Source organism: Triticum aestivum, chromosome 2D (genome assembly GCF_018294505.1).
Source record: "Triticum aestivum cultivar Chinese Spring chromosome 2D, IWGSC CS RefSeq v2.1, whole genome shotgun sequence".
In the NCBI taxonomy this organism is placed as follows: domain Eukaryota; kingdom Viridiplantae; phylum Streptophyta; class Magnoliopsida; order Poales; family Poaceae; genus Triticum; species Triticum aestivum.
The window spans coordinates 257,012,542-257,040,222 of record NC_057799.1 but is presented as its reverse complement, the minus strand read 5'-3'; positions in this window follow the sequence as shown (position 1 = coordinate 257,040,222).

Genomic DNA, 27,681 nt, shown 5'->3' with positions numbered 1-27,681 from the left:
TGTGAAGTAATTTTTGAGTGGGTAATTTTTATAGCCCGGTGCTAAGTGTGAGCACATATTAGTTTGATAGGTGTGAACAGATTTTCAATTACTTATTGCATTGTAATCTGCAATGTGACGAGGAACAAGGTCAAAATTTATTGATGGCAGAAGGTTGACCACGTGGTTGCTCGCCGTTGAGGCGGCCGCGGCGCGCTCTGCTCATGTGCGTCCGTGCGTTTTGCTCTCCATTGAGGCGGCCGCGACACGCTTCGCTCTGGCGTCCCTGCGCGCTCTGCTCACCGTTGATGCAAATTTACAATGGCAATGGTTAATAATTCTTAATATTCAGGATAATTTAAAATGCCACATGCAGCAAGGCCCAGAACACTCATGACCTACATATGCATACAATTATAATAAAATATAAGCTAAAAGGCTGAGCTGGCAGCCTTCCGACGATGGTCTTCTCGGACTCCATGATCAACATAGCACCCTTGTGGCCGTTCACTGCATGTGTCCCGACCCGCCTCCGCCTACGGAGCTGCTAGCGCTAGGAGGCTCTTGGGGCTGCTGGGCCTCTTCCAGAAGAGCTTGACAGCGTGCAATCACGCGCATGACAACTTCACGGAACCGGTCCATTTCCATGTCTCTGGCCTGGTAGCAAATTTCGTCCATCAGCTGCATCCTGAAGATATCACGTTGGCGATGTTCTACTTCGTCGGGGACATCAACTCTGCCAAGGATGCACTCAAGCCTGGCCACCACATCATCAGGATCGAGGTTGACATGGCCGTCGAAGGGAATGATGAAGCCGCAGGCTGCCTGTGTCCTCTGCCCATTCCTTGCGTGGCATCAGGCTCTCGTTGAGCACTTGTGAAGGCGGCTCTTCGGGTTGGTCGTCGATCATGCCGCCGAGCAGCTCTGGAACTTTTGCACGGTGAATGGCAAACTGCTCATCACACCTCCTCTGCAATATGTCGATTGTGCTCCCAAGGCCTGTCACACCGATATCGCTGCCGATGGGCCATGGTGCCTGCACCGGCCGATGAACCTCTTGCTCCCCGACCTGCTCCGGCTCATTCTCCTCGCCGAAGATGCAATGCAGGTAGGCGTTGACGTCGAAGCTTTGGTCGTTGCCTGGCATGATTGGAATAACTAATGGTAGATGGGTGAGGACTAGATCTGCGCAGAGTGTCGCAGCGATGCGTTGCCGCCTGGGTTATATGCAGCAAGTCGTTAGCTGGTGGCAGGAAACTAGTGAGGGAAGAAGCATGGATTTTACAATTCACCCATGTGGAGCGCGGGAAGCATTCGTTGGAGTGTGGGAAGACTAAGTGGAGCACACACACAACCCGAATACCGTATCCGGTGCCACGTGTTATTTATCACACAAGTGTTAACATAAGTAAACGTATGTATAACTTACTAATCATCGCACACGAGTACTCATAGACGCATCATGTGCGATACTCCTAGCCACAGCAAGCAACTAACTGTATTAACCGTCTGTGTCGTAATTTCTCATCGCAAACAGTTCATCCGAGTCGGCTGTTTTCCATGTATCACACACATCTTGTTAAGTTGAACCATTTTTGTTGTGTTCGCTAATCGAAAACAGTTCGTCCGAGTGAACCGTATGCCCTATATCGCACACACCTTGATCTGGCTAACTGTTTCTGTTGCACTCCCTAATAGCAAACAGTTCATCGGAGCGAACTGTCTGCCATATATCACACACACAATGATATGGCTGCCCGTTTCTATTGTTCTACCTCATCGCAAATAGTTCGAACGGGTTAACCGTGTGCCCTCAATCGCACACGCAGCTAAAATCTAAACCCTCTTTGATGCATCCTCCATCGCAAATGTTTTGCACCTTTTTTGAGGGTTTTTTACACCACCGTTTGCGATTAATGCACCGCACACAGTTTCGTCGAAGGGTCTCTGATTGTAGTGTCACGTTAGCAGCAACCTGCTGTAGTGCGTGATCATTGCTGTCCTGATCCTTCTCTGGCTCTGCCGTTTTCTGCTCACTTTTAGCCTCATCCACTTCTCGATGTGCTACCAAAGCTGCACTGACCACTTGGTTGGTTGCCGCCAAGTATAGCAACAACGGTTCTTGAGGTTTGGGCGCAGCCAAGGTAGGCACAGATGATAGATAGGCATTCAACTCCTACAGAGCTGTATCTGCTTCTGGTTCATAGGCCCTGCCTTCTTCGAAATTTTGAAGAACGGTAGGGCATGCTCGGCAGACTTGGAGATGAACCTGCTTAGCGCGGCAACGCATCCTGTTAAGCGCCTCACATCCGTAACTGTCCTTGGCGCCTGCATCTGATCAATGGCTTTGATCTTGTCGAGGTTAGCTTCGATCCCTCAATGGGACACGAAGAAACCAAGTAGCTTGCCGGAGGGAACGCCAAACACACACTTCTCCGGATTAAGCTTCAAACTGATCTTGCGCAGATTAGCAGATGTCTCCTCCAAATCCTGGATAAGGGTGGCCCTCTCCTTGTTGTTGACCATGATATCATCCATATAGGCTTCTATATTTTTGTGCAAAAGTAGCTCAAAACCAATCTGGACTGCCCTTGCAAAAGTGGACCCAACACTCTTTAATCTGAATGGCATGCGGACAAAGCAGTACGTACCACATGGAGTGATGAACAATGTCTTCTCTTCATCTTCTTTGGACATGAAGATCTGGTGATATCCGGAGTATACGTCCAGAAAGGAGAGCAAATCACAACTTGAAGTGGAATCCATAATCGGGTCGATGCATGGCAAGGGAAATGGGTCCTTCGGGCAAGCCTTGTTGAGATAAGTGAAATCAATGCAAAGCCTCCATTTCCCATTAGCCTTTCGGACTACCACTGGATTTGCTAAGCATGTAGGATGCAGTACTCCTTTTACCAAACCAGCTGCCTCCAGTTTCTTGATTTCTTCGTGTCGGCGTTCTAGGAATGGGGGTCCCCAGACGTGCCTGCGTGCGGCCCACGGTGTGGCTCCACTAACGGCCTGGTACGGCCCATCTTCACTAGCAAACTCTCAAGACCCTCGCGAGGGGCCAAGCCTCGCGAGGCGGGTTACACAAGACCTCCTCAGGGGCAGCCTCACTAGGTTGGCTCCGAGGAACGGAGAGATCAAGGCGAGGGGCACCTCGTGAGGTTCCCATTACATGAGCCATGACGACCAAGGCCAGGCGGGCGCAGAGTACTGGTTTCCACTTTGGTGCTAAAGGAGCAGGTGCAGGCGAGCAGTCCCGAGGCATCAGGCAAAGGTTTCCGTATCGGTATAACGAGACCAAGACCAGCAGGACGGCAGGACGGAGGTCATAACGGAGCCCACGACGGCGTCACCACCAGAGCCTTTGGCAGGCGAAGACCACCTTTTGTCAGGATAGCTTGTACTAGCTATCCCCCTTCAAATTGGCCGTCGTGGGATCCCTTCCCGCCTAATATTTGGGAATAGGACCTGGGCCTCTATAAATGGGACTAGCCACCACCATGATGGGGACAGATCATTCGGACCATCCTCACACACACAAGCACACCGAGCTCAAGAACACCTCTCCTCAGGAGGTAGTTCTTCCCTTGTACTTGTTCATCCCAGGCTACAAAGCAATCCACCACACCACATTGGAGTAGGGTATTACACCACATCGATGGCCCGAACCAGTATAAACCCTTGTGTCCCTTATTCATCGGGTTCGGCGAGCTAAGCTTTGAGATCATGGTGAGAGAATGAGCTAGGGGAAGAGAGATCTTCGTGGGCACCCCGGAGTTCAAACCTCAAGGGTTTTCCCGGAACCCGTGATCCGACATTTGGCGCGCCAGGTAGGGTTGCGCCGAAGATCGCCTCTCCGCCGACACCGCCTCCCCGTCCTGTCTCCATGGCCGACGCTGCTCCTCCGACTAGGTCAACGGACGCCCACGACGGCGCCAGGGGGCTCAGAGCTTTTACCCCCGCCTTGCGGCGGGTGCAGTGGCCGCCCAAGTTCAAGCCGGAGATGTCGCCGCGCTACGACGGCGCGGCGGATCCGTCGGCCTACCTGCTAGCGTACGAGGAGGCCGTCCTGGAAGCTGGAGGCGACGACAAGGTCATGGCCAACTGGTTTCCCATGGCCCTCGCTGGCGCACCGCGCCCCTGGCTGCTCACCCTCCCAGGATCCTCTGTGGCCTCTTGGGAGGAGCCGCGCGGCCTTTTCGTCGCGCGCTTCGCGGCACCGGCGCCTGTCGCCATCGCGGCCCTCCTCGGCGGCTCCCAAGCACCACCCTCGGACCGTCACACCAAGCAGTTCTTCCACCAGATCGGCGCCACTTCTGTGCAGCAAGGAGCTCCTCCAGGATGGGCGGCGCCCAAGGCCGACCTCACCTTCGACTCGGGGGATCATCCTGTCACCACTATCAGCTCGGGCGTGCTCCCAATGCTTTGCACGCCCACCATCTGCAACGTAGCCGTCACCAAGACCCTCATCGACGGTGGGGCCGGCCTTAACATGCTCTCCGTGGAAGCTTTCGGCTTGCTCCACGTGCCGCATGAACACCTCCGCCCCACCAGGCCCTTCTCTGAAGTCGGCAGTGGCTCCACCAGCCCACTAGGGCAGATCCGCCTTCCTATGACCTTCGGCACTCGCGACAACTACCGCACCGAGCTAATCGACTTCGACATCACCCGCATCGGCCTCCCATATAACGCCATCCTCTGGTACCCGGCCCTGGCTCTGTTTATGGCGGCAATCCGTGAAGATGCCTAGGAGCAATGGCATCCTAACCATGGCGGGGGACACCATGGAGGCTTTGACGGCGCTCGAGCTTGCCTTCAAGGCCGCTGCGGCTGCACGCCCGGCCGATGAGGCCACCCCCGGAGCTAAGGAGGCCGCGCCAGCGAAGAAGAAGCAGTTGTTCACTCAAGATCAGGCTGAAACAAAGCAAGTGTCGGTCAAGGAAGGTGGACCCTCAGGGGCCACCTTCACCATATGAAGTTATTGCGCGTGAACAAGGAGGTATTCGCCTACCCAAGCAGCTGGTAGGGGTCCCAAGGGGGGTGATTGAGCATCACTTAATGGTGTGCCCCAATGTGCGCCCTGTGAAGCAGAAGCCGCGGCGACAATCCACCGAGAAGCAGTCCTTCATCATCCAGGAAACCCACAAGCCGGAGGCAGCATGTGTCATTCGCGGAGTGGCTGGCGAACCCCGTCGTCGTGCCAAAGAAGGGCAGGAAGGAGCGCATGTGTGTCGACTTCACCAACCTCAACAAGGCCTGTTCCCAAGATCCATTCCTGCTTCCGCGCATCGACCAGATTGTTGACTCCACCGCCGAGTGCGACCTGCTGTATTTCCTGGACGCGTTCTCGGGCTACCACCAGATCAAGATGGCGGTGCAGGATGTGGAGAAGACGGCTTTCCTGACTCCGTGCGGGGTGTATTGTTACACTTGCATGCCGTTCGGGCTGCGCAACGCGGGAGCGACCTTCCAACGGCTGATGCACATCGCCCTGGGTCAGCGGCTTGGGAGAAACGCTGAAGCCTATGTCGACGACATCGTAGTAAAATCTTGGGAGACGAGAACTCTGATTCAGGACCTGGAGGAGACCTTCGCAAGCCTGCGCCAGGTGGACCTGCAGCTTAACCTAGAGAAGTGTGTGTTCGGTGTTCCCTCCGGCAAGCTACTTGGCTTCGTTGTGTCCCATAGGGGGATCGAGGCTAACCCGGAGAAGGTCAAGGAGATAGAAGACATGAGCCCACCACAAACTCTCAAGGAAATGTAGAAGCTTGCGGGCTGCGTGACCTCATTAGGGCACTTCATCTCCAAGCTGGGAGAGCGCGCCCTGCCATTCTTTAAGCTGATGAAGAAGAAGGGCTCGTTCAAGTGGACCCCGGGGGCCGACCTGGCATTTCAAGACCTCAAGAGATACCTGACCAGCCCTCCGGTGATGGTGGCGCCTTGTCCCCTCGAGGCCCTGGTGCTTTACCTTGCCGCCACTCCCTACTCCGCCAGCGCGGAGCTAGTGGCGGTCCGGGAAGAGCGCCAGGCCAAGAGTCCGCTGTGCCGAGCCGCACCTCCAGCCGGGGCGGTACTGCACTAAGAGGATGTCGCAAAGGCTGCAACAACGCCAACGAATGATTAGGCCCAGCAAGGCAGCATTCGCGGGCCTGCAGAGGCCCCAATGGATGACCAGGCTCCTGAGGACCCATCATCTCAGGAGATGCCCCAACCTCCGGCAGACGCAGGCTCCATTGACGCTCCCGCCCTGGTCGAGCACCCAGTCTACTTCGTAAGCACGGTACTGCGGGATGCGTGGGCATGGTATCTCATGCCACAGAAGCTTCTGCTCGCGCTCTTGGTGGCCTCACGCAAGCTACGCCATTACTTCCAAGGCCACCCGATCAAAGTCATCTCAGCTTACCCACTGGAGAGGGTGCTCCGGAGCCCTAATGTCGTGGGAAGGGTCGCCGAGTGGAGCATCGAACTCCAGGCATTTCAGCTCGGGTTCAGCACAACCAGGGTCATCAAGGGGGCTGCCCTAGCCGACTTCGTGGCCGAATGGACCGACGTCCCGGAACCTGAAGATGGCAGGAGCCTATCTCTCTCGCCAGGAAGTGAAGCACCAGATGGTTGGGTCATGTACTTCGACGGTGCCTTCGGCCGCCAAGGCGCGGGGGCTGGAGCTGTGCTCATCTCGCCCACCCACGACAAGCTCTACTACGCTGTGCAGCTCTGCTTCCAGCGGGGCTAGAAGGTCTCCAACAACATTGCAGAGTACGAGGGGTTGATCGCCGGCCTCAAGGCCACCGTGGCCTTGGGGGTAAACCGTCTCACCATCAAGGGCGATTCGCAGCTCCTCGTCAACTTCTCCAACAAGGTGTACGAGCCGAAGGATGGGCACATGGAAGCGTACCTCATGGAGGTGGGCAAGATGAAGAAGCAATTCTTGGGGCCTGGAGCTGCAGCACATGCCTCGTGGCACGAACAAGGAAGCCGACGACATCGCCAGAAGGGCATCCAAGTGCCTGCCCTAGGAGCCCGGCGTCTTCGAAGAGCGGCTTTTCAAACCGTCAGCAGCACCCCCATCTGCGGGGCTGGCGTCACCTCGGGAGGAGCTCCCCCAACCACCAGCCTCGGGAGCCCCCGCCTGTGGCCCGACCACAGGAGCACGCCTGCTCCTGGCGCTCAAGCCTTGGGAGGAGTGCTGGACCAAGGAGTTCAAGGCGTACCTGACATGAGGGACGCTGCCGCTGAAAGAGGAGGATGCGGAGCGCATGGCCCGGTAGGCTACGGCATACTTCATCCAGGATGCTGAGCTATACAGAAAGCGACCAAATGATGTTTTCTTGCGATGTATCTCCAGGGAGCAGGGTAACGAGTTGCTAGCTGACATACACGGCGGAGACTGTGGGCACCACTCATCGTTAAGTACCCTGGTCGGCAAGGCGTTCTGCAGTGGGTTCTACTAGCCCACAACACTCAACGACGCGATCGAGCTGGTGAGGTCGTGCGAGGCCTGCCAATTCCATGCCAAGCAGATTCACCAGCCAGCCTAGGGCCTCCAGACTATCCCACTCTCGTGGCCATTCACGATGTGGGGGCTGGACATCCTGGGTCCATTCCCGCGAGCGCCTGGGGGCTACCGCTACCTCTACGTCGCCATCGAAAAGTTCACCAAATGGGCAGAGGTGGTAGCTGTCTGCACCATCCCAGTCAGGTCGGCAGTTAAGTTCATCAAGGGCCTCGTGAGCCGGTTCACTAGCATCATCACTGACAAAGGCTCGCAGTTCACTAGCAATTTCTTCAAGACATATTGTCCTAACCTTGGAACGCAGATCTGCTACGCTTCGGTGGCACACCCCGGGAGCAATGGCCAAGCCGAACGCGCCAACGTGGAGGTCCTGAGGGGCCTCAAGACCAGGACCTTCAAGAAGAAGCTTGAGGCCTATGACAGGGGCTGGCACGACGAGCTCCAGTCCGTGTTGTGGTCCATCCGTCCCACCGCCACCAAGCCAACAGGCGAGACCCCGTTCTTCCTCGTCTACAGAGCAAAAGCGGTTCTCCCTCACGAGGTCAGACATCGCTCCGCACGGGTCCTGGCATTTGATGAGACGCAGCAGGACTCCATGCGGGGGATGGACCTTGTGCTGGGGAGGAATGCCTCCGTGAAGCCTCGCTCCGAGCGGCAAGATACCAGCAGGCGCTGCGACGGTACCACTGTCGCAGCATCCGCTCCAGGAAGTTCGAGGTGGGTGATCTCATCCTGAGGCGGGTGCTCTCCAGGGAAGGGCTGCACAATCTCTCGGCCATGTGGGAGGGCCCGTTTAGAATCGCCCGCGTCAACAGGCCTGGCGCCGCGTGCCTGGAGACACAGGACGAGATCCCCATCCAGAACGCTGGAACATCCAGCACCTCCGGAAGTTCTACCCATGAAGCAAGGCCCAGTGCCTATGAAGGTCTCCGCTCGTGACACCCTCACGTAATAATGAGTGGGGCTGTACACACCCCGGAGTCTCCGGAGTGCCGCCCTCGGGCCTCAGGGGCTCCCTCCCACGTTCTAATGGCAGTACTTAGCTCTGTGTCGGTGATAAGACTAGACTAGGTGTCGGACGAGGCTGTTCATTTGCTTTCCGTAGTTGGCTTGCCTCTTTTTAATGGAAAATTTGGATTCTGGTGTTTCTCGCTGGCTTGGTTCGATTCCCTTTTCTCTCTGTTTCTTCGCTCGGTTCTCCGCTTTGCCCGACACTCTCCCTCGCATGCCTCGCGAGGGGGATGGACAGGTGTGCGCAAAGTGCTTCCCTTGGTCTTCACGAGGCACCCTTGTCCGAGCCCACGACCGATGCATCCCTTTTTAAGTCGGTGCCCCACGGGTACTGCGACGTGGTGCGCTAGGGCATGACCGGCCACGCCTGGGGCCCCGGGCAAGGTAGAATAAGGGTTTCTTAACTAATTTTTGCAGTATCTCAACACCTCCCAAGTCTGCAGCAGGGAGGTCTCATCAGGTACCGGGAGATACGTGCCCCACGAGGTGGAACTGCTTCAGATGCATCGAGCTAAGTTATCCTTACATGCATACGTAAAGCACTGATGCCACAGCACAACTCAGAAGTGTTAAGCATAGCAAAAGGCGGGAAAAGCCTTACGATTCATCATATGCCCCTGCGGGGCCCCATACTTGTTTCTTGTGATGCAGGGAAAAAATAAAGGAAAAACAGGACAAAGCGGCCCCTACACCCGTGACTACTCCCGAGAACCAGCTCCCAACGCTTCCCCAAGCTCAGCTGGAGCCCTCCTCGTGCTTCACTAGGGCGCGACAACGGGACGACCCGCCACCATCCTCGAAGCGAGCCCGGCGACGGGGCGGTTGGTCGTAGCCGCCGCTGCTGCAGCTTTCGCCGGAGGTGGAACCACCGCTGCTGGACGAGCCACGGCCATCACCGAGGGTGAGCTCGCCCTCGTCCTCGTTGCGGCTGTTGCCAAGGCCGAGCACTTCGTCGCTGTCGCTGTCTTCAGGGCAGCACCCAGCGCGGCGACCGTCTTCACCGAACACCCTCACGAAGAGGGTCGCGGCGCCGTCGTACTTGAAGTGGAGGGTGGACCGCCTGCTCAGACCGCGAGCGCGGGCAAACGTTTGCCAGCCGTGGGCCAGGGCTACGTTGCCCGCGACGGAGATCTCGACCACGACCCACGAGGCCTTGCTGTAGCAGCCATCTGCCTGCAGCCAGAGGCTGCTCGGCCCCGTGGTTGCCAGCTCACCATCAAAGGAGCGTGGGAGCCGGAGCTAGGTGCCGGTCGGGTTCTCCGACCACACAACAAACTCCGGCAGCACCTCTCCCAAGTGGAAGCGTGGCCGGGGAGGCCGAGCGACCACGGCACGCCCTCCCCCCCACTCCAACGGAACCGCCACGCCTCAGGCGGAGAAACGCCGCCTCGGCCGACCAGAGTAGCACCGGACCCTGAAGATATCCGTCCTCGACCACGGGGAGCTACAGCGGGGGTCGCGGCATGCTTGCGAGGGTGACCACGCCCCCTCTTGGGAGGGGGAGAGCCGGGCCCCTCTTGGCGAGCCTTCCCCTTCTCTGCGACCGAGAACCTCTTCGTTGGCGCCATGGGTGTCGCTTGCTACCTCTTGAGCACTGCGTTGGTTTTCCCTTGAAGAGGAAAGGGTGATGCAGTAATGTAGCGTAAGTATTTCCCTCGGTTTTTGAGAACCAAGGTATCAATCCAGTAGGAGACCACACTCGAGTCCCACGCACCTACACAAACAAATAAGAACCTCGCAACCAACGCGATAAAGGGGTTGTCAATCCCTTCACGGTCACTTACCAGAGTGAGATCTGATAGATATGATAAGATAATATTTTTGGTATTTTTATGATAAAGAGTAATAAAGATGCAAAGTAAAATAAACGACGCTAGAAATAGCTTGTTGTCGGGAGATTAATATGATAGAAAATAGACCCGGGGGCCATAGGTTTCACTAGTGGCTTCTCTCAAGATAGCATAAGTATTACGATGGGTAAACGAATTACTCTCGAGCAATTAATAGAATTGAGCATAGTTATAAGAATATCTAGGTATGATCATGTATATAGGCATCACGTCCGTGACAAGTAGACCGAAACGATTCTGCATCTACTACTATTACTCCACACATCGACCGCTATCCAGCATGCATCTAGAGTATTAAGTTCATAAGAACAGAGTAATGCTTTAAGCAAGATGACATGATGTAGATGGATAAATTCATGCAATATGATATAAACCCCATCTTTTTATCCTCGATGGCAACAATACAATATGTGCCTTGCTGCCCCTGCTGTCACTGGGAAAGGACACCGCAAGATTGAACCCAAAGCTAAGCACTTCTCCCATTGCAAGAAAGATAAATCTAGTAGGCCAAAACAAACTGATAATTCAAAGAGACTTGCAAAGATAACCAATCATGCATAAAAGATTTCTGAGGAGATTCAAATATTGTTCATAGATAAACTTGATCATAAACCCACAATTCATCGGACCTCGACAAACACACCGCAAAATAAGATTACATCAAATAGATCTCCAAGAAGATCGAGGAGAACTTTGTATTGAGATCCAAAGAGAGAGAATAAGCCATCTAGCTAATAACTATGGACCCGAAGGTCTGAGGTAAACTACTCACACATCATCGGAGAGGCTATGGTGTTGATGTAGAAGCCCTTCCTGATCAAAGCCCCTTCCGCCAGAGCGCCGGAAAAGGCCCCAAGATGCGATCTCACGTGTACAGAAGGTTGCGGCGGTGAAAATAGGGTTTTTGGCTCCGTATGTGTTATTTCCAGGGTATATGGGTATATATAGGAGGAAGAAGTACGTCGGTGGAGCAACGAGGGGCCCACGAGGGTGGAGGGCGCGCCCAGGGGGGTAGGCGCCCCCATACCTCGTGGCTTCCTTGTCTGTTGCTTGACATCCACTCCAAGTCCTCTGGATCACGTTTGTTCCGAAAATCACATTCCCAAAGGTTTCATTCCGTTTGGACTCCATTTGATATTCTTTTTCTGTGAAACACTAAAATAGGCAAAAAAAACAGCAATTTGGGCTAGGCCTCCGGTTAATAGGTTAGTCCCAAAAATAATATAAAAGTGTACAATAAAGCCCATTAATCATCCAAAACAGAATATAATATAGCATGGAAGAATCGAAAATTATAGATACGTTGGAGACGTATCAAGCATCCCCAAGCTTAATTTCTGCTCGTCCTCGAGTAGGTAAATGATCATAACAGAATTTTTGATGTGGAATGCTACTTAGCATTTCAATGTAACCCTCTTAATTGTGGTGTGAATATTTAGATCCGAAAGATTCAAGATAAAAGTTTAATATTGTGATAAAAGTAATAATACTTCAAGCATACTAACTAAGCAATTATGTCTTCTCAAAATAACATGGCCAAAGAAAGTTCATCCCTACAAAATCATATAGTTTGGTCATGCTCCATTTTCGTCACACAAGAATGCTCTCATCATGCACAACCCCAATGACAAGCCAAGCAATTGTTTCATACTATAGTAATCTCAAAAAAAATTCAACTTTCACGCAATACATGAGCGTGAGCCATGGATATAGCACTATGGGTGGAATAGAATATAAAGATGGGGGTTATGTGGAGAAGACAAAAAAGGACAAAGTCTCACATCAACGCGGCTAATCAACGGGCTATGGAGATGCCCATCAATTGATGTTAATGTGAGGAGTAGGGATTGCCATGCAACGGATGCACTAGAGTTATAAATGCATGAAAGCTCAACAAAAGAAACTAAGTGGGTGTGCATCCAAGTTGCTTGCTCACAAAGACCTAGGGCATTTGAGGAAGCCCATTGTTGGAATATACAAGCCAAGTTCTATAATGAAAAATTCCCACTAGTATATGAAAGTGACAAAACAAGAGACTCTCTATCATAATGATCATGGTGCTGCTTTGAAGCACAAGTATGGAAAAAGATAGTAGCATTGCCCCTTTTTTATTTTTTTTCCTTTTTTGGGCCTTTCTTTTTTTTTCGTTTGGCCTTTCTCTTTTTTTGGGGACAATGCTCTATGAAAGATGATCATCACACTTCTATTTATTTACAACTCAATGATTACAACTCGATACTAGAACAAAGTATGACTCTATATGAATGCCTCCGGTGGTGTACCGGGATGGGCAATGAATCAAGAGTGACATGTATGAAATAATATGGATGGTGGATTTGCCACAAATACGATGTCAACTACATGATCATGCAAGGCAATATGACAATGATGAAACGTGTCATGATAAATGGAACGGTGGAAAGTTGCATGGCAATATATCTCGGAATGGCTATGGAAATGCCATAATAGGTAGGTATGGTGGCTGTTTTGAGGAAGATATAAGGAGGTTTATGTGTGATAGAGCGTATCGTATCACGGGGTTTGGATGCACCGGCGAAGTTTGCACCAACTCTCAAGGTGAGAAAGGGCAATGCACGGTACTGAAGAGGCTAGCAATGATGGAAGGGTGAGAGTGCATATAATCCATAGACTCAACATTAGTCATAAAGAACTCACATACTTATTGCAAAAATCTACAAGTCATGAAAAACCAAGCACTACGCGCATGCTCCTAGGGGGATAGATTGGTAGGAAAAGACCATCGCTCGTCCCCGACCGCCACTCATAAGGAGGACAATCAAAGAACACCTCATGTTTCAAATTTGTTACATGACGTTTACCATACGTGCATGCTACGGGACTTGCAAACTTCAAAACAAGTATTTCTCAAATTCACAACTACTCAACTAGCACAACTTTAATATCACTACCTCCATATCTCAAAACAATCATCAAGCATCAAACTTTTCTTAGTATTCAACACACTCATAAGAAAGTTTGTACTAATCTTGGATGCCTATCATATTAGGACTAATTTCACAATTAAATAAAATTACCATGCTGTTTTGTAGGACTCTCAAAATGATATAAGTGAAGCATGAGAGAACAATAGTTTCTATAAAACAAAACCACCGCCGTGCTCTAAACGATACAAGTGAAGCACTAGAAAAAAAACTATATAGCTCAAAAGATATAAGTGAAGCACATAGAGTATTCTAATAAATTCCGAATCATGTGTGTCTCTCTCAAAAGGTGTGTACAGCAAGGATGATTGTGGTAAACTAAAAAGCAAATACTCAAATCATACAAGACGCTCCAAGCAAAACACATACCATGTGGAGAATAAAAATATAGCTCCAAGTAAAGTTACCGATGGACGAAGACGAAAGAGGGGATGCCTTCCGGGGCATCCCCAAGCTTTGGCTTTTTGGTGTCCTTAGATTACCATGGGGTTCCATGGGCATCCCCAAGTTTAGGCTCTTGCCACTCCTTGTTCCATAATCCATCAAATCTTTACCAAAACTTGAAAACTTCACAACACAAAACTCAACAGAAAATCTCGTGAGCTCCGTTAGCGAAAGAAAACAAAAGACCACATCAAGGTACTGTATTGAACTCATTATTTATTTATATTGGTGTTAAACCTATATTCCAACTTCTCTATGGTTTATAAACTATTTTACTAGCCATAGATTCATCAAAATAAGCAAACAACACACGAAAAACAGAATTTGTCAAAAACAGAACAGTCTGTAGTAATCTGTAACTAACGCAAACTTCTGGAACACAGAAAAATCCACCAAAATAGGACGTCCTAGATAATTTGTTTATTGATCTACTGCAATTGGAATCATTATTTTACCACGTTCTGGTGACTTCTAACAATTATTTTCGTGAACAGAAAGTTTCTGGAATTTTCAGCAAGATCAAATAACTATCATCCAAGAAGATCCTATGGGTTTAACTTGGCACAAACGCTAATTAAAACATAAAAACAAATCTAACCAGAGGGTAGATCAAATATTTATTCCTAAACATAAGAAAAAAGCAAAAAACTAAAAATAAAATTGGGTTGCCTCCCAACAAGCGCTATCGTTTAACGCCTTAGCTAGGCATAAAAGCAAGGATAGATCTAGGTATTGCCATCGTTGGTAGGCAATCCATAAGTGGCTCTTATAATAGATTCATAAGATAATTTAATCTTCTTTCTTGGGAAGTGTTCCATGCCTTTCCTTAGCAGAAATTGGAATCTAATATTCCCTTCCTTCATATCAATAATTGCACCAATCGTTCTAAGGAAAGGTCTACCAAGAATAATCGGACATGAAGGATTGCAATCTATGTCAAGAACAATGAAATCTATGGGCACATAGTTCCTATTTTGCAACAATAAGAACATCATTAATTCTTCCCATAGGTTTCTTAATAGTGGAATCTACAAGGTGCAAGTTTAAAGAACAATCATCAAATTCACGGAATCCTAGCAAATCACACAAAGTTTCTGGAATCGTGGAAACACTAGCACCGAAATCACACAAAGCATAGAATTAATGATCTTTAATTTTAATTTTAATAGTAGGTTCCCACTCATCATAAAGTTTTCTAGGGATAGAAACTTCCAACTCAAGTTTTTCTTCGTAAGATTGCATTAAAGCATGAACGATATGTTTAGTAAAAGCTTTATTTTGACTATAAGCATGAGGAGAATTTAGCACGGATTGCAACAAGGAAATAAAATCTATCAAAGAGCAATTATCATAATTAAATTCCTTGAAATCCAAAATAGTGGTTCATTGATATCTATAGTTTTGACCTCTTCAATCCCACTTTTACCAATTTTTGCATCAGGATCTAAAAACTCCGAATTTTTGGGACGCATTCTAAGTAAAGTTGACTCATCTCCAGTCCCATCATTATCAAGATTCATATTGCAAAACAATGATTTAATAGGGGACACATCAATAACTTTTAGATCTTCATCTTTATTCTCATAAAAATTAGAAGAACACGCTTTTACAAAGGAATATTTCTTAGCACGCATCCTTGCGGTTCTTTCTTTGCACTCATCAATGGAAATTCTCATATATTTGAGAGACTCATTGATATCATCCTTAGGTGGAATAGATCTAAGTTTCAAAGAATCAACATCAAGAGAAATTATATCCACGTTCCTAGCCAATTCGTCAACTTTAAGCAATTTTTCTTCAAGCAAAGCATTGAAATTCTTTTGAGAAATCATAAATTCTTTAACACTAGTCTCAAATTGAGAGGGCATCTTATTAAAATTTACATAAGAGTTGTTGTAGGAATTATCATAATTATTAGAGGAATTACTAGGGAACGGCCTAGGATTAAAGTTTCCTCTATACGTGTTGTTACCAAAATTATTCCAACCAACAAAATTCACATCCATAGATTCATTATTATTCTCAATCAAGGTAGACAAGGGCATGTCATTAGGATCAGAAGAAACACTCTTATTAGCAAATAATTTCATAAGTTCATCCATCTTTCCACTCAAAACATTAATTTCCTCTATCGCATGCACCTTTTTACTAGTAGATCTTTCAGTGTGCCATTGAGAATAATTAACCATAATATTATCTAGGAGTTTAGTAGCTTCTCCTAAAGTGATTTCCATAAAATTGCCTCCCGCAGCCGAATCTAAAAGATTTCTAGAAGCAAAATTCAATCCGGCATAAATGTTTTGTATAATCATCCACAAATTCAAACCATGAGTAGGGCAATTACGCATCATTAATTTCATCCTCTCCCAAGCTTGTGCAACATGTTCATGATCAAGTTGCTTAAAATTCATAATATCGTTTCTAAGAGACATGATCTTAGAGGGAGGAAAATACTTAGAGATAAAAGCATCTTTGCACTTATTCCAAGAATCAATACTATTTTTAGTCAGAGACAAAAACCAAGTTTTAGCACGTTCTCCAAGCAAAAACGGAAATAGTTTCAACTTAATAATATCATTGTCCACATCTTTCTTCTTTTGCATATCACACAAATCAACAAAGCTATTTAGATGGGTAGCGGCATCTTCACTAGGAAGGCCGGCGAATTGATCTTTCATGACAAGATTTAGCAAAGCAGCATTAATTTCACAAGATTCAGCATCGGTAAGAGGAGCAATCGGAGTGCTAAGAAAATCATTGTTGTTGGTATTGGCAAAGTCACACAATGTAGTGTTATCTTTAGCCATCGTGACAAGCAAGCAATCCAACACACGAGCAAACAAGAAACAAGCAAAAAAAGAGGCGAACGGAAAGAGAGGGCGAATAAAACGGCAAGGGTGAAGTGGGGGAGAGGAAAACGAGAGGCAAATGGCAAATAATGTAATGCGAGGGATAAGAGTTTGTGATGGGTACTTGGTATGTCTTGACTTGTGCGTAGACTCCCCGGCAATGGCGCCAGAAATCCTACTTGCTACCTCTTGAGCACTGCGTTGGTTTTCCCTTGAAGAGGAAAGGGTGATGCAGTAAAGTAGCGTAAGTATTTCCCTCAGTTTTTGAGAACCAAGGTATCAATCCAGTAGGAGACCACGCTCGAGTCCCACGCACCTACACAAACAAATAATAACCTCGCAACCAACGCGATAAAGGGGTTATCAATCCCTTCACGGTCACTTACGAGAGTGAGATCTGATAGATATGATAAGATAATATTTTTGGTATTTTTGTGATAAAGAGTAATAAAGATGCAAAGTAAAATAAACGGCGCCAGAAATAGCTTGTTGTCGGGAGATTAATATGATAGAAAATAGACCCGGGGGCCATAGGTTTCACTAGTGGCTTCCCTCAAGATAGCATAAGTATTACGGTGGGTAAACGAATTACTGTCGAGCACTTGATAGAATTGAGCATAGTTATGAGAATATCTAGGTATGATCATGTATATAGGCATCACGTCTGTGACAAGTAGACCGAAACGATTCTGCATCTACTAATATTACTCCACACATCGACCGCTATCCATCATGCATCTAGAGTATTAAGTTCATAAGAACAGAGTAATGCTTTAAGCAAGATGACATGATGTAGAGGGATAAACTCATGCAATATGATATAAACCCCATCTTTTTATCCTCGATGGCAACAATACATACGTGCCTTGCTGCCCCAGCTGTCACTGGGAAAGGACACCGCAAGATTGAACCCAAAGCTAAGCACTTCTCCCATTGCAAGAAAGATCAATCTAGTAGTCCAAACCAAACTGATAATTCGAAGATACTTGCAAAGATAACCAATCATACATAAAAGAATTCAGAGGAGATTCAAATATTGTTCATAGATAAACCTGATCATAATCCCACAATTCATCGGATCTCGACAAACACACCGCAAAAGAAGATTACATCGAATAGATTTCCAAGAAGATCGAGAACTTTGTATTGAGATCCAAAGAGAGAGAAGAAGCCATCTAGCTAATAACTATGGACCCGAAGGTCTGAGGTAAACTATTCACACATCATCGGAGAGGCTATGGTGTTGATGTAGAAGCCCTCCGTGATCAATGCCCCCTCCGGGGGAGCGCCGGAAAAGGCCCAAGATGGGATCTCACGGGTACAGAAGGTTGCAGCGGTGGAAATAGGGTGTTTGGCTCCGTATAAGATGTTTCCAGGGTATATGGGTATATATAGGAGGAAGAAGTACGTCAGTGGAGCAACGAGGGGCCCACAAGGGTGGAGGGCGCGCCCAGGGGGTAGGCGCGCCCCCTACCTCGTGGCTTCCTTGTCTGTTGCTTGACGTCCACTCCAAGACCTCTGGATCACGTTTGTTCCGAAAATCACGTTCCCGAAGGTTTCATTCCGTTTGGACTCCGTTTGATATTCTTTTTCTACGAAACACTGAAATAGGCAAGAAAACAGCAATTTGGGCTGGGCCTCCGGTTAATAGGTTAGTCCCAAAAATAATATAAAAGTGTATAATAAATCCCATTAATCATCCAAAACATAATATAATAGAGCATGGAACAATCAAAAATTATAGATATGTTGGAGACGTATCATCGTTGCAAGATGGTGGAGCGAGGAAGAAGAAGCAAGTGGAACGGAGGAAGAGATGGGCGATGGGGCACCACCCCCTCCCAATTTATAGCAAGAGGAGGCCAACCACTGGCCTCCACGATCGCACGTAATGATGGCTTTTCTGCATTCACCAAGTCGGGCGGTGGCCGAGGGAGCGTGGGGAAGCGGAGACGCCCACATCCCGTCAGTCACCACGCGTCAATCAAGGCCGCAGGCGGTTGGGGCCTGCGGTGCTCCGCAGTTACCCCTTTGGCTTCGCCTCGAAGCCAAGTTCGACCGCGCCTTGGGCCCGGGGGCTACTATCGGCGTTCTGGGAACGGGGGTCCCCAGACTTGCCTGCCTGTGGCCCACGGCGTGGCTCCACTAATGGCCTGGTACGGCCCATCTTCACCAGCAAACTCTGAAGACCCTCGCGAGGGGCCAATCCTCGCGAGGCGGGCGACACAAGACCTCCTCAAGGGCAGACTCACTAGGCTGGCTCGCGAGGAGCGGAGAGATCAAGGTGAGGGGCACCTCGTGAGGTTCCCGTGACGTGAGCCATGACGACCAAGGCCAGGTCGGCGCCAGGCAGGCGCCAGCGGGCGCAGAGTACTGGTTTCCTCTTCGGTGCTAAAGGAGCAGGTGCAGGTGAGGAGTCCCGAGGCGTCAGGCAAAGGTTTCCATATCGGTGCAACGAGACCAAGACCAGCAGAATGGCAGGACGGAGGTCATCGCCGAAGCCCATGACGGCGTCACCAGCAGAGCATTTGGCAGGCGAAGACCACCTTTTGTCAGGATAGCTTGTTCTAGCTGTCGGATTTAGGGTTCCGGCAAAACCCTTGAGCACTACAAGAAATATGTCAACTAGTGACCTTCTGTGAGTGACCTTGGAAGAATTGGTCTTAGATCTATGACCATTTCAGACCAATTGGTCAAAAGCTGTTCGGGGGGCTCCAAACCCTAAACTATAACGACCATTTTGGTCAGAAAGGTTGTAATTTCCTTACACGAAATGGTCATAAAGCAGATAGCACTGGTCCGCTGCCTTATTTCTAGCTGATAACGACCAATATAGATGGTCATAACCTTGTAAATTGTGGTGGGTTGCTATGACTAGGCGCCACCTCATCAGTTTTGCCTATCTGTCATGTCCATGTGGCAATTTTTGCCCCAGGTTGTGAAGCAACCTATATTTTTGTCATTCCCAAAATTCCCAAAAAAATCTCATAAATTCTTTGGGTCATATCTTCGTCAAATATGTAAAAAACCTTCCTTGCCTAGTTCAAAAATAATTCAACAATATTCATTTTCCTATTCTGTTCAGAACAACACTTTGTGAAGGAAGTACCACTTTGGCATGTCCAAATAATATCCATTTTCTACGGTGCTTTCCTATGCCCAAATAACCATCCTCCACCAAATGCGAGCTAAACCCATTCATTATTTTGAGCCTAGCTTCAACATTCGTATTTATGTCCAGTGTGGTACTTTGCAAAGCAAGTACCACCTAGGCTCCTCCTTTTGAGCTGAAATATTTTGAAGACGGTCTTCTCAGAAAAGCAAGTACCACCTAGGCTCATCCTCAGCCAAAACTCACGCCCATTAGCCATGTACATTTCCCGTACCGCTAATCAAACACTTGGCTGCTAATTCATGTTTGAGCATCGATCGGTCTCCTCCTGAGAATCTTATGTTGTAATTTTCTTCCTAGCACCTACCTGGGTAGTGCCCAACCCACTAAACATGCCTGGGCCGCCCAAAACACATGGCAACGCCACGGTCACACGGTGACCACGCGGCGGGCATGCGAGATTACACGCTCTAGAGTTGGGGCCCTCGGCCACCGCCCAAACCTCGACGTATCGCCACCAAACCATGTATTTATGATTAAATAGGTACTTATGTAACTAGAAATGATTTTTGGAAAAAATAAATAGCAAACTATGAGGCAGCTGCAGTTCAAATTTGACCCACTTCCAGCTGAATCGGCGAAATTTGTCTTTTTCACGAGAGGTGGATCAAAAATTTGTACACCCAACCATTTTCTCAATTGTGCATTAAATATGTCCTAGTATTTTAGAAAATTGATTTGGTCCAATTTTGCAACAATTATTTGGGAGGTCCTTCACAAAAAAACCTCCTTTTGGGCACTCGAAAAATGGAAAATGGTTTTTTTGTCCAAAGAAAATTAAAACTTCCTTAGGCAACATTGTTTGCCATTCCAATATGCACCCTTGTGCACAATATGAGATCACTTGAACAAACTGTTCCATGAATGTGGCCATAAGATTGATCATTTGGCTTGAAAGCCATTGATCTCCACATGTGATAGCTCGTTTCTGAGAACACTTTTTCAAAATAATTGTCGTATTACAAGTTTGTTATTTTTCCTGCTAACTTGGCCACATATAATGACACAATGCGAATGTTTCACGATTATTTGAATTTTTTTCAATTTTTTATGCCCGTTTCAAAATGCGGTCAAAACGGCGGGAATGACCGTTCCTAGCTAGTGGTTGAATCTTGGAATTTTTTTGGTGTTTCTCTGATTAAATAGGTACTTATGTACCTAGAAATGATTTTTGGAAAAAAATAAAGAGCAAACTACAAGGCAGCTACAGTTCGAATTTGACCCACTTACAACTGAATCGGCGGAAATTTGTCTTTTCCATGAGAGGTGGATCAAAACTTGTACACTCAACCATTTGGTCAATTGTGGATTAAATATGGCCTAGTATTTTAGAAAAATGATTTGGTCCAATTATGCAACAATTATTTGGGAGGTCCTTCACAAAAAACCTCCTTTGGGCACTCGGAAAATGGAAAATGGTTTTTTCATCCAAAGAAAATTAAAACTTCCTAAGGCAACATCGTTTGCCATTCCAATATGCACCCTTGTGCACAATATGAGATCATTTGAACAAACTATGCCATGAATGTGGCCATAAGATTGATCATTTGGCTTGAAAGCCATTGATCTCCACACGCGATAGCTCGTTTCTGAGAACACTTTTTTAAAATAATTGTTGTATTACAAGTTTGTTATTTTTCCTGGGAACTTGGCCACATATAATGACACAATGCGAAGATTTCCCATTTTTTGGTTTTTTTTTGAATTTTTTATGCCCGTTTCAAAATGCGGTCAAAATGGCAGGAATGACCATTCATAGCTAGTGGTTGAATCTTGGAATTTATTTGGTGTTTCTCTGATTAAATAGATACTTATGTACCTAGAAATGATTTTTGGAAAAAATAAAGAGCAAACTACATGGCAGCTATAGTTCAAATTTGACCCGCTTACAACTGAATCGGCGGAAATTTGTCTTTTCCACTAGAGGTGGATCAAAACTTTTACACTCAACCATTTGGTCAATTGTGCATTAAATATGGCCTAGTATTTTAGAAAAATGATTTGGTCCAATTATGCAACAATTATTTGGGAGGTCCTTCACAAAAAACCTCCTTTTGGGCACTCGAAAAATGGAAAAAGGTTTTTTCATCCAAAGAAAATCAAAACTTCCTAAGGCAACATTGTTTGCCATTCCAATATGCACCCTTGTGCACAATATGAGATCATTTGAACAAACTATGCCATGAATGTGGCCATAAGGTTGATCATTTGGCTTAAAAGCCATTGATCTCCACACGTGATAGCTCGTTTTTTAGAACACTTTTTTAAAATAATTGCCGTATTACAAGTTTGTTATTATTCTTGGGAACTTGGCCACATATAATGACACAATGCGAAGATTTCCCATTTTTTATATTTTTTTAATTTTTTATGCCCGTTTCAAAATGCGGTCAAAACGGCGGGAATGACCATTCCTAGCTGGTGGTTGAATCTTGGAATTTATTTGGTGTTTCTCTGATTAAATAGATACTTATGTACCTAGAAATGATTTTTGGAAAAAATAAAGAGCAAACTACAAGGCAGCTACAGTTCAAATTTGACCCGCTTCCACCTAAATCGGCGGAAATTTGTCTTTTTCACGAGACGTGGATCAAAACTTTTTACACCCAACCATTTGGTCAATTGTGCATTAAATATGGCCTAGTATTTTAGAAAAATGATTTGGTCCAATTATGCAACAATTATTTGGGAGGTCCTTCACAAAAAAACCTCCTTTTGGGCACTCGAAAAATGGAAAATGGTTTTTTCGTCCAAAGAAAATGAAAACTTCCTTAGGCAACATTGTTTGCCATTCCAATATGCACCCTTGTTCACAATATGACATCATTTGAACAAACTGTGCCATGAATGTGGCCATAAGATTGATCATTTGGCCTGAAAGCCGTTGATCTCCACACGTGATAGCTCGTTTCTGAGAACACTTTTTTTGAAATAATTGTCGTATTACAAGTTTGTTATTTTTCCTGCTAACTTGGCCACATATAATGATACAATGTGAAGGTTTCGCAATTTTTTGATTTTTTTGAATTTTTTATGCCCGTTCCAAATGGGGTCAAAATGGCGGGAATGACCGTTCCTAGATAGTGGTTGAATCTTGGAATTTTTTTGGTGTTTCTCTGATTAAATAGGTACTTATGTACCTAGAAATGATTTTTGGAAAAAATAAAGAGCAAACTACAAGGCAGCTACAATTCAAATTTGACCCACTTCCAGCTAAATCGGCGGAAATTTGTCTTTTTCACGAGAGGTGGATCAAAATTTTTACACTCAACCATTTCGTCAATTGCGCATTAAATATGGCCTAGTACTTTAGAAAAATGATTTGGTCCAATTATGCAATAATTGTTTGGGAGGTCCTTCACAAAAAAACCTCCTTTTGGGCACTCGAAAAATGGAAAATGGTTTTTTCGTCCAATGAAAATGAGAACTTCCTTAGGCAACATTGTTTGCCATTCCAATATGCACCCTTGTGCACAATATGAGATCATTTGAACAAACTATGCCATGAATGTGGCCATAAGGTTGATCATTTGGCTTAAAAGCCATTGATCTCCATACGTGATAGCTCGTTTCTGAGAACACTTTTTTAAAATAATTGCCGTATTACAAGTTTGTTATTTTTCCTGGGAACTTGGCCACATATAATGACACAATGCGAAGATTTCCCATTTTTTATATTTTTTTAATTTTTATGCCCGTTTCAAAATGCGGTCAAAACGGCGGGAATGACCATTCCTAGCTGGTGGTTGAATCTTGGAATTTATTTGGTGTTTCTCTGATTAAATAGATACTTATGTACCTAGAAATGATTTTTCGAAAAAATAAAGAGCAAACTACAAGGCAGCTACAGTTCAAATTTGACTCGCTTCCAGCTAAATCGGCGGAAATTTGTCTTTTTCACGAGACGTGGATCAAAACTTTTTACACCCAACCATTTGGTCAATTGTGCATTAAATATGGCCTAGTATTTTAGAAAAATGATTTGGTCCAATTATGCAACAATTATTTGGGAGGTCCTTCACAAAAAAACCTCCTTTTGGGCACTCGAAAAATGGAAAATGGTTTTTTCGTCCAAAGAAAATGAAAACTTCCTTAGGCAACATTGTTTGCCATTCCAATATGCACCCTTGTGCACAATATGACATCATTTGAACAAACTGTGCCATGAATGTGGCCATAAGATTGATCATTTGGCCTGAAAGCCATTGATCTCCACACGTGATAGCTCGTTTCTGAGAACACTTTTTTTTGAAATAATTGTCGTATTACAAGTTTGTTATTTTTCCTGCTAACTTGGCCACATATAATGATACAATGTGAAGGTTTCGCAATTTTTTGATTTTTTTGAATTTTTTATGCCCGTTCCAAATGGGGTCAAAATGGCGGGAATGACCGTTCCTAGATAGTGGTTGAATCTTGGAATTTTTTTGGTGTTTCTCTGATTAAATAGGTACTTATGTACCTAGAAATGATTTTTGAAAAAAATAAAGAGCAAACTACAAGGCAGCTACAGTTCAAATTTGACCCACTTCCAGCTAAATCGGCGGAAATTTGTCTTTTTCACGAGAGGTGGATCAAAATTTTTACACTCAACCATTTCGTCAATTGCGCATTAAATATGGCCTAGTATTTTAGAAAAATGATTTGGTCCAATTATGCAATAATTGTTTGGGAGGTCCTTCACAAAAAAACCTCCTTTTGGGCACTCGAAAAATGGAAAATGGTTTTTTCGTCCAATGAAAATGAGAACTTCCTTAGGCAACATTGTTTGCCATTCCAATATGCACCCTTGTGCATAATATGAGATCATTTGAACAAACTATGCCATGAATGTGGCCATAAGGTTGATCATTTGGCTTAAAAGCCATTGATCTCCATACGTGATAGCTCGTTTCTGAGAACACTTTTTTAAAATAATTGCCGTATTACAAGTTTGTTATTTTTCCTGGGAACTTGGCCACATATAATGACACAATGCGAAGATTTCCCATTTTTTATATTTTTTTAATTTTTATGCCCGTTTCAAAATGCGGTCAAAACGGCGGGAATGACCATTCCTAGCTGGTGGTTGAATCTTGGAATTTATTTGGTGTTTCTCTGATTAAATAGATACTTATGTACCTAGAAATGATTTTTCGAAAAAATAAAGAGCAAACTACAAGGCAGCTACAGTTCAAATTTGACTCGCTTCCAGCTAAATCGGCGGAAATTTGTCTTTTTCACGAGACGTGGATCAAAACTTTTTACACCCAACCATTTGGTCAATTGTGCATTAAATATGGCCTAGTATTTTAGAAAAATGATTTGGTCCAATTATGCAACAATTATTTGGGAGGTCCTTCACAAAAAAACCTCCTTTTGGGCACTCGAAAAATGGAAAATGGTTTTTTCGTCCAAAGAAAATGAAAACTTCCTTAGGCAACATTGTTTGCCATTCCAATATGCACCCTTGTGCACAATATGACATCATTTGAACAAACTGTGCCATGAATGTGGCCATAAGATTGATCATTTGGCCTGAAAGCCATTGATCTCCACACGTGATAGCTCGTTTCTGAGAACACTTTTTTTTGAAATAATTGTCGTATTACAAGTTTGTTATTTTTCCTGCTAACTTGGCCACATATAATGATACAATGTGAAGGTTTCGCAATTTTTTGATTTTTTTGAATTTTTTATGCCCGTTCCAAATGCGGTCAAAATGGCGGGAATGACGGTTCCTAGCTAGTGGTTGAATCTTGGAATTTTTTTGGTGTTTCTCTGATTAAATAGGTACTTATGTACCTAGAAATGATTTTTGGAAAAAATAAAGAGCAAACTACAAGGCAGCTACAGTTCAAATTTGACCCACTTCCAGCTAAATCGGCGGAAATTTGTCTTTTTCACGAGAGGTGGATCAAAACTTTTTACACTCAACCATTTCGTCAATTGTGCATTAAATATGGCCTAGTATTTTAGAAAAATGATTTGATCCAATTATGCAACAATTATTTGGGAGGTCCTTCACAAAAAAACCTCCTTTTGGGCACTCGAAAAATGGAAAATGGTTTTTTCGTCCAAAGAAAATGAGAACTTCCGTAGGCAACATTGTTTGCCATTCCAATATGCACCCTTGTGCACAATATGAGATCATTTGAACAAACTATGCCATGAATGTGGCCATAAGGTTGATCATTTGGCTTAAAAGCCATTGATCTCCACATGTGATAGCTCGTTTCTGAGAACACTTTTTTAAAATAATTGCCGTATTACAAGTTTGTTATTTTTCCTGGGAACTTGGCCCCATATAATGAAAAAATGCGAAGATTTCCCATTTTTTGTTTTTTTTGAATTTTTTATGCCTGTTTCAAAATGCGGTCAAAACGGCGGGAATGACCATTCCTAGCTGGTGGTTGAATCTTGGAATTTATTTGGTGTTTCTCTGATTAAATAGATACTTATGTACCTAGAAATGATTTTTGGAAAAAATAAAGAGCAAACTACAAGGCAGCTACAGTTCAAATTTGACCCGCTTCCAGCTAAATCGGCGGAAATTTGTCTTTTTCACGAGACGTGGATCAAAACTTTTTACACCCAACCATTTGGTCAATTGTGCATTAAATATGGCCTAGTATTTTAGAAAAATGATTTGGTCCAATTATGCAACAATTATTTGGAAGGCGCTTCACAAAAAAACCTCCTTTTGGGCACTCGAAAAATGGAAAATGGTTTTTTCGTCCAAAGAAAATGAAAACTTCCTTAGGCAACATTGTTTGCCATTCCAATATGCACCCTTGTGCACAATACGAGATCATTTGAACAAACTATGCCATGAATGTGGCCATAAGATTGATCATTTGGCTTGAAAGCCATTGATCTCCACACGTGATAGCTCGTTTCTGCGAACACTTTTTTGAAATAATTGCCGTATTACAAGTTTGCTATTTTTCCTGGGAACTTGGCCACATATAATGACACAATGCGAAGGTTTCCCAAATTTTTGATTTTTTTTGAATTTTTTATGCTCGTTTCAAAATGCGGTCAAAACAGCGGGAATGATCGTTCCTAGCTAGTGTTTGAATCTTGGAATTTTTTTGGTGTTTCTTTGATTAAATAGATACTTATGTACCTAGAAATGATTTTTGGAAAAAATAAAGAGCAAACTACAAGGCAGCTACAGTTCAAATTTGACCCGCTTCCAACTGAATCGGCGGAAATTTGTCTTTTTCACGAGAGGTGGATCAAAACTTTTTACACCCAACTATTTGGTCAATTGTGCATTAAACATGGCCTAGTATTTTAGAAATTGATTTTGTCCAATTTTGCAACAATTATATTATAGGTCCCTCACCAAAAAACTCATTTTGGATACTCGAAAAATGATTAAAAATAAGTACAAAGATTAGAAATGCATACAAATTAGTGCTCATCCATAAAATGTGGTCTAACTTGAGTGAAAATTGATGTGATGCCCTTTTGCAAAATATTTTTGATAGCTGCATCACAAAATAGCTCTGTCTCTAGTACTTGGAAATTATTTTAAATCACAGATTCTCAGACCAAATCAGAACACTTCTCACGGATCACCCCACTCTATCTGATCTGAACCGTCCACACCAGGCGGATCCAATGTCTCTCACTCACCTCTCAGTAGGCCAACCCAAACCCTAGCAGACCGCGGTCGCGTCTCTCACCCCTCTCCCCGAGAACGCACCCGCCGCCCCCTCTCCCAGATCCAGATCGACGACGGCCTCCCTTCGTCGCCGCCCCCTCCTTCCCCATCCAGATCTCCTGCTCCCCACCCCGCCGGCGCTCTCACCCACCCATCGGCGGCCTCGCTCCCAAAATCTGCTCTCTTCGCCCCACCACCATCCCCCTCCCCTAACCTGCCCCCACCTTCTCTCCCTCACCCACT